Source organism: Suricata suricatta, chromosome 8 (genome assembly GCF_006229205.1).
Source record: "Suricata suricatta isolate VVHF042 chromosome 8, meerkat_22Aug2017_6uvM2_HiC, whole genome shotgun sequence".
NCBI classification, from domain to species: Eukaryota; Metazoa; Chordata; class Mammalia; order Carnivora; family Herpestidae; genus Suricata; species Suricata suricatta.
Window position 1 is genome coordinate 34,762,179 of NC_043707.1, and position 11,328 is coordinate 34,773,506.

General features: G+C 50.5%; 1 protein-coding gene across 4 annotated transcripts in view; it reads left to right on the forward strand.

Moving 5' to 3' along the window:
- The window catches only part of RADIL (Rap associating with DIL domain), a 61,971-nt gene that overhangs the window by 26,320 nt on the left and 24,323 nt on the right, over positions 1–11,328 (forward strand). The gene's annotated exons all lie outside the window — the stretch shown is intronic.

Here is an 11,328-nt window from a genome sequence, read left to right on the forward strand (position 1 = left end):
CTATGAACATTGGGGTACATGTGCTCCTATGCCTCAGCATTTCTGTATCTCTTGGGTAAATCCCCAGCAGCGCTATTGCAGGGTCATAAGGGAGTTCTATGGATAGTTTTTTGAGGAACCTCCACACTGTTTTCCAGAGCAGCTGCACCAGTTTACATTGCCACCAACAGTGTAGAAGGGTGCCCGTCTCTCCACACCCTCGCCAGCATCTATAGTCTCTTGATTTGTTCATTTTAGCCACTCTGACTGGTGTGAGGTGGTATCTCAATGTGGTTTTGATTTGTGTTTCCCTGATGATGAGTGATGTTGAGCATCGTTTCATGTGCCTGTTGGCCATCTGGATGTCCTCTTTGGAGAAGTGTCTGTTCATATCTTCTGCCCATTTCTTCACTGGGTTATTTGTTTTGTGGGTGTGAAGTTTGGTGAGTTCCTTGTATATTTTAGATACTAGCCCTAAATGTTTGTGTTTTTGAAAGAGAGAGAGGGAATACACATGAATGAGTGGGGGAGGGCCACAGAAAGAATCCCAAGCAGGCTCCACATTGTCAGTGCAGAGCCAAACTCCGGGCTTGAACCCATGAACCATGAGATCATGACCTGAGCCCAAACCAGGAGTTGGACACTTAACCAACTAAGCCACCCAGGCATCCCTATGAACATAATTTTTTGTTTTAAAAATTTTTTAACGTTTATTTATTATTGAGACAGAAACAGAGCATGAATGGGGGAGGGGCAGAGAGAGAGAGAGAGAGAGAGGGAGACACAGAATCCAAAGCAGGCTCCAGGCTCTGAGCTGTCAGCACAGAGCCCGACACGGGGCTCGAACCCACAAACCGTGAGATCATGACCTGAGCCGAAGTCCAACGCTTAACTGACTGAGCCACTCAGGTGCCCCTGAACTTAATTTTTAAAAATGTTTTTATTTATTTATGAGAGAGAGAGAGAAAGGGAGACTGAGCACTAGTGGGGGAGGAGCAGAGAGAGGGAGACATAGAATCCAAAGCAGGCTCCAGGCCCAGAGCTGTCAGCACAGAGCCCGATTCAGGGTTTGAACTCGTAACTACCAGCCAAAGTCAGGTGCTTACCCGACTGAGCCTTCCAGGTGCCCGAACGTAATTTTTAATGCCAATGAAGCAGTATACTTAGGAATTTCCCTACTGGATTTTAAGAATATTTCCCATTTTTTGGTTTATAAATCATGCTTATATAAATATACTTGTATCTAAATGTTTGATTCCTATTTCTGTAGGACAGCAACCTGAAAGTGGCATTCTTTTCTGGAAGGATGGATACATTGATACTGACATATCTGTATCAAATATTAGTGTTGGCATATATCTAACTTTTTATTTTTATTTTTTATTAAAATTTATTTTAAAAATTTTAAATGTTTTATGTATTTTTGAGAGAGACAGATAGAGTGCAAGCTGGGGAAGGACAGGGAGGGAGACACTGAATCCGAAGCAGGTTCCAGGCTCTGAGCTGTCAGCACAGAGCCTGATGTGGGCTCGAACCCACCAACCATGAGATCATGACTTGAGGCGAAGTTGGACACTTAACCAACTGAGCTCTCCAGGTGCCCCTCGATAGTTGTTTTTAAAACTGGGGGCAGATCGCTGCTACTTTCCGTCCCCAGCAGCAGGTTCCAAGGATGTCCAGTTTCATATCCTAACCATCACCTGATGCCATCATTTAAAATGCTGACATGAAAGAGGAACTGTAGTTTGTTTGCTGTCATATTTGTGAGGTGGAATGGGATTTAGAATGTTTATGAACTGTTTATATTTCTCATCCTGTACCTGTCTGTCCCTGCTTTCCTCTTCTTGACTTTGAAATACTTGAAGCACATGAAAAGCAGACACAGAATGATGCAGTGAGCTATCTGTGTACCCCTGACCCAGCTTAAGGAATAGGCTGCTATAGACTGAGTTCCCTGGGGGACGGTGTTCCCTTGGAAGTTTTCCTGGGTACGTGGAGAGAAAGCTGGGGAGCCCAGGACGTTGGCGTGTCCCCTCTGATTTGGGTCCCTGGGTCACTTGCAGGAAGGAAGCCTTCGGCAGCTCCTTGGGTGGAGGTGAGGGGGTATGCCGTGGAGATGGCACGGGGTACACGTGTAAGCTGCGGGGCTGGCAGCAGCGGGCGGCGGGTGTGGGAGGCGGGAGGCGCATGCCCACCTCAGACAGCCTGTGAGTGACCAGGAAGGAGTCCACAGGCTCCACTGGTCTCCAAAGCATCCGGCTTTCGGAACCGCTGGTGTAGACTGGGCTGGTGTAGACAGTTCCTGAGTGCGGTTTCTGCACCGTGTTCCTGGTGTTCCCAGTGTCTCCTGCAGGCCTCTCCGCTGGCTGAGCTGTGCCCCAGAAAGGCAGGGCGGTGTGTTGTGGCAGGGGTGTGTGACGGCCCCAATGAGAGGGGCTGCGTGCAGGAAGGGGCACAAGTGCTGTAGGCTCAGTGGGAGGCCCTAAAGCGAGCTCATAGCACGTGTGCGTTCCGCCTGCTTTTCTTCTGGGGTGGACAGGGACAGTCGCCCAAACCAGGTCACACTGATTCAGCTGTCCCTCTGAGTCCCTCGCAAGTTGCCACCATCCTGACTACCTAACACCTATCTTCTCGTTCTCTGAGTGATACACCTGTGTGTTTGCTCCTGCGTGATGGTCCATTTCACCTGTCTGGAGTATTGTCCGTCTTTGGGAGGAGGACTCCCTGAGACCCTCCCTCAGCTCTTGCAGGTGTCCTGGGCGCTCTGCTGTGTCTGCTGAGATGTTCGTGTGGTTTGGTCTCTGATTCTGCAGACTTGCTGTACTACAGTGATGGCGAACTGGATGTGACATCAACCTGGAGTTCCTGGGATGAATCCCACGTGGTCGTGACGGATCCTCCTTTTTATATGTGGCTGGATTTGGTTTGCCAGTGTCTTGTTGGAGACTTCCCTGTTTTCTTGTGAGGTCTGTCTTTCTTTGATAGGACTTCATGAATCTCTGAACTGGATTCCTCAGTCGGTCCTAGGAAGTCCTCTGCTCTTTTCTTGTCAAATATTGCCTTTGTGCCATTCTTAGTCCTTTCTTCCTGAAGGTCTTTAAACCTGTCAGACCTTCTCACTCTGTCTCTTAGCCCTTTTTGACTGGTCTTGTAGTTCATCAGTTCTCCTTCCTGTTGTGTGTGATACATTACATGGAGGTGATAGTTTTTGCTACTGCGTTGTTCATTTCTAGAAGTTCTAGTTGGTTCTTTTTCAAATCTGGTGTTCCCACTTATAATTTGTTCTCTTCACATATGTCCAGATGTGTTTTACTTTTTATACAGGACAAGTGTAGTTGTGTATTTGGTGTATGTTAATCTCATCATCTGAGCTCCTTCCCTTGGAAAGACACTTGGCATTGAAGTGGAGCACACAGAGAAACGTGCACACATCCTACGTGTGCAGCTCAGTGAATTTTCAGAAAGTGAGTGCACTGTGCACCGGGCACCCAGGTCAGGGGACGGGGTGTCCCTGGGACTCTAGCAGGGCCCCCTCATTGTCCCTCCCCACCGTTAGTCCTGACCCAGCTGTCTCTACTTCTAACACCGATGTCCGGTTTTGCCTCTTCTTGTGTTTCCTGTAGATGGAACCATATCATATATACCTTTGTGTGCTTGGGCTTTTTTTCCCTTCTTAATGTCGTCTTTGAAAGACTCCTTTATTTTGTTGCTTATGGGAGAGTTCATTCATTATTGTTGCCATACACTATCGCGTATTCCTGTGAATCCACCGCAGTTTGTGTCACCATTGTGTCGTTGATGGAAGCTTGGGTCAGCTCCAGTTTGGGCTCAGTAGGAATCAGGCCGCTGTGAATGCTCTTGGGCCTGTCGTGTGGTGACACGTGCGTTTCTATCCAGCACACTCATAGGGGTAGAGTTGGTGGGCCAGGGAGGGTGCGTATGTGCCCTTGTGGGAGACCTGCTAACCGTTTGTCCCCTGGGTGTGTGTGCCTGGGGACACTGCCAGCGGCAGTGTGTAAGAGTCCTGGCTTCCATTTTCACTCTCACACTTGGTGCTGCCATCCTGTCTCACTGCAGCTGCTGTCATGGTTGTGTAGCAGCATTGTGTTGTGGGTTTAGTTTGTGTATGTGATGATGAATGAGGTTCATCACACTCTCATAATTTGAAAGACCATTTGGGATATTCTTTGCAGTATCTGTTCAAAGCTCTTGCATACCTTTCTGGTGTTTCATCTGCCTTGCTCTTAGTGATTTTGGAAAGGGGCCCTTTTTCTGAGAGATGTACCCCAAATATCTCCTCCTGTTCTGCAATTTGCCTTTACACGTCTCGAAGAGAAGTTCGTAATACAATTACTGTGCCGGTCAGGGAGGCAGAAACCACACCCGTTGGTGACGGGCACTCAGGCTGCATGGTCCCGTGATGTCTGTCTAGGAGGCCTCCAGTTCCCACCAGGCCCCAGTTATGGGTCAGGAGTTGTTTCATGTTTTTTTTTCTTTTATGTTTTTTATTTATTTTTGAGAGACAGAGAGGGAGCATGAACAGGGGAGGGGCAGAGAGAGAGGGAGACACAGAATCAGAATCAGGCTCCAGGCTCTCTCTGAACGGTCAGCACAGAGCCCAACGTGGGGCTCGAACCCTGAACCGTAAGATCATGACCTAAGCCAAAGCTGGATGTTTAACCGACTGAGCCACCCAGGTGCCCCGGTCAGGAGTTGTTTCAAAAGGAAAGGAGAAGGTGTGCATTGGACCACTGAGGGTGACCCCAGGCCTGTTGCACAGACTATCCCAGTGGTGTTGGATCTCCAGGGCCAGAGCAGCATGGCCGCAGCTCACACTTGCTGTCCATCTTCCTCTCGCTCTGGTCGCCACGAAAATTTGGCACCTGCAGGCTCAGTAGCACACGGAGGTATGGTAACCAGGGTAGGGATGGGGGTTCAGGGAAGGAGGCATCCTCTGCGGCTCCCAGATGAGGTTTGTAGGCTGTAAGCGAGGGAAGGCCGGTCTTTTCAGACACCGGAGGACAGGCCGCTTCTCTTGATAGGCAAGGCTCAGATTGGATCAAGGGTTCAGGTGTCTCAGCTTTGTTTGAGCCCATCCTGATTTTACTGTTCCAGGGTTCAGGGTCCTGCTCTTTCTCCTTCAGGGAAGGTTTTCCCAAACTTTGACGTAGGGAACTTACTGAGGCTGTGAATTCAGTTTTCACTATTACTCAGCAGACCACACAGTTGAATTTCAGATCTGATTTTTAGGTTGATAGTGTATGTCCAAGAGTCCAATTATTTAAGGGCCCCTCTGGACACTTTCTTGTTCTCTGACCAATGCAAGCATCACGCTTGAAGAGCTGCACTTGGCAGGTTTGGTCTGTAACCCCTGCAGCACACCCAGAAGCATCTGTGGGCGGTCTTCCCTTTGTGAGTGGTGCCTTCCCCCCATGAAAGAAATCTTTGTGTGCCCAAGGCCATGAAGCACTGTTCCTGTGTTTTCTTCTCCACGTGCTTTATCTCCACGGCTAGATCTATAATCCATCTGGAGTTAATTTTTGTGGATGGTGTGAGGTATTGGTCATGATTCATTTGTTCCATATGCAGATGTATTTGATCCAGTATCATTTATTAAGAAGACCATCCTTTCTGTGTATGTGAGAGTCCATTCAGGACTCATTTCTGTTCCGATGGTCTACTGGTCCTTCTGTCAGGGCCACGTCCTCACAGTTACTGCAGCTCGGAATAGGCTGTTACCTGCTAGTTCGAGTCTTCTGGCTTCGTTGTTGATCTTCAGGGTTACCTTACACCCTTTGTGTTGCCATATACGCTTATCAGTTTGTGTGCACACACGCAATACACGCACATGCATGCACACATACACACACACACACACACACACACACACACACACACACACACCTGCTGAGGCCTTCCCAATGTGGGACCGCACTGAGTTTATACATCAGTTTGGAGAGCATGGATACCTTTACAGTCCATCAACTTGGTATATCCTTCTGTTCATTAGGTCTTTAATTTCTATCAACAGCATTGTGGAATTCTCAGGGTTGTGGTCCTGCACGTCTTTGGTAGACTCAGTCCTAAGATGTTTCATGTTTCTTGGCACAGTTATACATGGTGCCATTATTTTTTACATACCCTTTTCTCACTGTTTCTCCCACATGAAAGTCGTGAACGTGCACACTGGCCATGTCTAGCCACCTTGCTAAATTCACTTGTTAATTCTTTTTTTTTTTAATTTAAAAAATGTTTTTTATTTATTTTTGAGACAGAGAGAGACAGAACATGAGTGGGGAGGGGCAGAGAGAGAGGGAGACCAGAATCGGAAATAGGCTCCAGGTTCTGAGCTGTCAGCACAGAGCCTGATGCAGGGCTCGAACCCAAGAATGTGAGATCATGACCTGAGCCAAAGTCGGAGGCTTAACCAACTGAGCCACCCAGGTGCCCCAACACTTGTTATTTCTAATTGTTTGTCCATAGATTGTTTTGCGATGTCTTTTATTTATTTATTTATTTATTTATTTATTTAATGTTTATTTTTGAGAAAGAGGAGAGACAGAGTATGAGCAGGGGAGGGGCAGAGAGAGGGAGATACAGAATCGGAAGCAGGCTTCAGGCTCTGAGCTGTCAGCACAGAGCCTGACGTGGGGCTCGAACCCACACGCCATGAGATCATGATCTGAGCCGAAGTCAGATGCTTAACCAAGCTGCCCAGACACACCCCTCTTTTGCAATTTCTAAGAACACAAGTCACATTGTCTGAAAAATAATTATAATCTTATTTCTTTCTTTTCAATTCTCAGACCTTTCATTTGTTTTTCTCACCTTAATTGTACTGGCCAGGACCTCCAGGGTGAAGTTGAACGAAGTGGTCATAGCAAGCATCCCCTGCTTATTCCTAAGGGGGTTGTGCTCGATATAGATTTGGTTTAGAATTTTCTTTGCCAGCAGTCAGACTGGTCCTGAAAAGCTAGGCTAACCTGTTCTCACCCACCTGCAGTCCCTTTATAGGTTTTGATGTGAAAAGGAAGTGGAATTAAATGGAAAATGCCCAGAGTAAGGCTGGCCAGGCAGTAGATAGGTATTGACCAAATTATCCATAAGTACTTCTTTTTTGTGTATTTTGAGTACAAAAAACTTGAGAGTAACTTAAAGGATTGCTTGGTAACTTAGAACACTCCATTCTGTGTCCTCACTAAAGTAGATGAGGGCATTCTAGTTAAAAAGGACTTGGTCAGGGAGGTGTCCCTCTGCATTGGTAACAGCTACTAGAGAGTGTATTTAGCAGTGTATCCCCAGCTGTTACTGGGGATCACTTAAAAATAGACGAGTTCCCCCACTTCTAATAAAATTCCCTTCTGTAGGACCATTCCGTTGCCGCATCAGTCGTCAGTCATAAGTGCATCTGAGAGACCACCAGCCCTCACAGCAGGTATAGGCAGCACAGATTTTTCCAAACTGTACATGTTGTTTAAAACACTCAGAGTCCCGGAGGGAAGAGCAAACAGGATTCCGAGGTAAAAAGCTACAGGTTAACTTCATTGTCCTAAACTTAGTGACGTTCAGGAAAGAGCCGTGTTTTTCTTTCCAGTGCTGTCCCAGTGCCAGCATCGAGCTCATGACCGGAGCTCCAGTGACAACAAGCTGTTTTCAAAATTTATTTTGCTGTGTCTAAAGAAGCTTCGTGGCCCAGGGTGTCACCCCCCACCCCTTCCTCCCCGGCCCAGATAGCTGCCTCACCCAGGAATGTCTGATTTGGCGGATAAGGGAACCATGGCTTCTGGCCCCGCAGAGCCCCCTGCTCGTGGGTTTACTTGCGGACAGGTGAGGGAGCTGGCTGGAGCCAGCAGGCCTGGGAAAGGGATGCTCGGAGCTCGTTCTTGAACCTCATCCATTGTGAACCTGATACCTGTTCCTCCCTGTCGCAATCACGGCCATACCTTCTGCAGGTTAGGAGCCCCTTCCCAGGTTCTGTGTCAGAGCAAACGGTTCAGGAGACGCACAGTGGACTCTGTGTGTCCAATCAGGGCTTGTGATTGACTTGCGATTCTTCTCATTTCAGATTGTCCTCGTGTTGAATTATCCTCCTAAAATGAGGAAAGTAACCATTTTGCTTCTGGGTCTGGTGCCTGTTTGAATTAACAAGTGTTGGGTGGCACCATGGTTCCTGCATGTGACCCAGGGGTAGGCGCAGGGCAGGTGTTCCCAAGTGTGACCCGGGGGTTGGCGCAGGGCATGTGGTCCTGGGGGCGGGCACAGGGCATGGGGTCCCTCGTGTGTCCTGGGGGTGGATGCAAGGCAGCTGGTCCTGGGGGTGGGTGCAGGGCAGCGGGTCCCTGCGTGTGTCTGGTGGAAGTACAGAAGGCCTCCCCAGGCTCTGGCTACCCAGACCCCTGCTTCCACTTCTGGGGCTGTGTTTCTGCTTTGTCACCAGGGCAGATACGTAAGGGTGGAATGGGGAGCCCATATCTGCCACCTGTGTAGGAGCCAACAAACACTTACCTGGAGAAAAGAATTAGAAAGATCAAGGTGGTAAGTACTCTGGGAAGTTTACCAAGTGCCTGGTGCGTCTCTGTGGACAGGTCTTTGGGGACAGAGGACGGGTAGTGCCCTGGCAGCAGTTCCTATACTTACCTGCCTTGGGCCGGAACCTTCTGGGTGCTTCTACAAAGTACAGATTTCTGGGTGTTCCTCAGACGTACGAACTCAGGCCAGAACTCTGGCCCCACTGCGCTCAGTTGTGACGTAGCAGGGATGTGTGTGGATATAGAGACGTCCAGCCCCTCGCAGGGAGAGTGTGATGGGACACTGGGCATACTGTGGCCCACCAGCCCCAGAGGGCATCTCCTTCACCCATGGGCAAGGCCTGGCACTCTTCTGTGGGATGCACAGCTTCCTCTGAGAGTACCGTGCTGTGACAGGCTTGGACCCTGTTCTTCCGTTTCCTTAAAACTCCTTGCCAAGCCGACTGGGGGTGGAGGGCTGCTGGGGTGGCCTTGCTTGTGGCAGAGACCCCGCTGCCCCCCGTCAGGCCACAGACCCAGCCAGCCTCGGCTTCCCAGCCACATCACGGCTGACTCGGGCCTGGGCCCCCTGAAAACGCCCGCACGGCGCAGACCAGGCATACGCCAAGCGGGCCACTGAAGGTTTCTGGGGTACGTTAGCAAGGACTCTGCCCAGCTGCATACCACCTGTCATACTCCCCCCAGAAGTGAGAACCTTCTTCCAAGATCTGACCTGGTTTCGCATGGTGCTGGGATGCCTGGATGTGATGACGGCACAGCTGCCCTAAAACCAGATGACAGCAGGGGCAGGCAACTGTCCTCGTGAACCCTCTGGGAGCCACGAACCCGCCGCGGGGCCTCTCACTGGGGACAGTGCTGGGCTTCACTGCCAGCGGCCTCATGAGGACGGGGCCAAGCCCGGGAGCTCCACGCTGCGCCCGTGGTCATGCACCCCGTTGGGGGGGTGGCAACAACAGGTGTTAGTCAGTTTATAAGTATACAGAATGCTGTCTGGGCACCTGCGGGGCTCAGTCGGCTAAGTGGCCAACTTTGGCTCAGGTCATGATATCCCGGTTCATGGGTTTGAGCCCCGTGTCAGGCTCTGTGCTGACAGCTCGGAGCCTAGAGCTGCTTTGGATTCTGTGTCTCCTTCTCTGCCCCTCCCCCACTCATGCTCCGTGTCTCTCTGTCTCGATAATAAATAAAAACATAAAAAAATTAAAAAAAAGAATGATGTAACTGACAGCTGGGTACCTTCTTCTCAGAATTGGCATGATGTTTTTTATTCATATTGACTTAGAGCTTTCTTAAATAAAAGTAAAACCTTATATGTATACAGTTATATATAGAAATACATTCTGGGCTGTTATATCTGCTCTGTTGGCTGTAGTATATTATACACATCCCCAGGCCCCTTCCCTCCCCACCTATAAGACAGCAGTTTCTTGAATTGGCTGTGTGCCTTTTTTTTAGGGGGGGGGGTTAATGTTTATTTTTGAGAGAGAGACACAGAGCCTGAGTGAGGGAGGGGCAGAGAGAGAGAGAGGGAGACACAGGATCTGAAGCAGGCTCCAGGCTCCGAGCTGTCAGCACAGAGCCTGATGCGGGGCTCCAACCCACAAACTGAGAGATCATGACCTGAGCTGAAGTTGGATGCTTAACCAGCAGAGCCACCCAGGCGCCCCCCCCCCTTCGCTTTTTTTTAAAGTTTATTTTGAGAGCGAGCAAGTAGGGAGCAGAGAGAGAGGGACAGAGAATCCCAAGCAGGCTCCAGGCGTTCAGCACAGAGCTGGTTGTGGGGCTCAGTCTTAGGAATCGCAATATCACAACCTGAGCAGAAGTTGGCCGCTCAACTGACCTGGCCACCCCGGGGAGGGGGGGGACCCTATGGTGATGTTTTATGTGCTGTGTAAGTGTATAAAGAAATGGCCTCACACCTTATGTGTTCTACTCCAGTCTGCTTTTTCCATCCGATGCTGGGTGCGTACTTGGCTGGTGCTTTTCCCCTGTGGCATCTTCATCCTGTGAACACGGAGGTCGTGTGGCCCGGCCAGTGGCCATCCTTGCACAGGTGTCTGCACGTGTGCGAAGTCCCTCCTGCTGGGCGCCTCATCCCTGACAGCCTCCAAGCCAGTGCTCCTCAGCCCTCACCCTTCCATACCCAGGTGGCTGCCCCCGGACCCAGTCAGGAGACCTGGAGGCCACAGACCACGTGCGGTACTTGAAAGCCCCCAGGAGGGTCTGTGCAGGATGTGAAAACCACTGCCTTCCGCCGCGAAGCCAGAGAGGCTGGCTTTGGGCCCTGGGATGGCCAGCTGCTGGGGGTGTAGGCGCCACCTCCCCTGGGAGGCTGCAGCCCAGGGGACACTGGCCTGGGTCTCTCAGGCCTCATCTGGTGGGGGCACTTGGAGCCCCTGTGAATCTACGAGGAAAGGGCCGCCACCTTGGGCTCTGACCTCTGCCAGGTGTTGGGAGGTAAAGCCTGTGCTCTGTCCCTGATGAGGAAAAGCCTGGAGGCTAGAATGTCATTTTGGATTGGTTTTTACATGTTTCTTCTTCCGGGTATGGCCCTTTGACATGCTGCCAGAGCCCTGAGGTCCGTCCTTCTAAGATGAGCAGGTGGGGCATGGCAGGCTGGGGGAGGGAGCTGGCTTCCACCTGCACCCTCCAGCCCCCGACCCCTGCTCCCTTGCCCCTCCCACCCTCTTGCCAGTCCCTGCCTTCCCCCCTTGGTCCCTCCCCTCTCTCTCCCCCGCTACTTTCCTGCCCCCCCTCCCACCTGCTCCTTCCTTCCCTTCTGCCCTCACTACGTCCCCTCCTCCCGTCTGCTCTCTCCATCCCC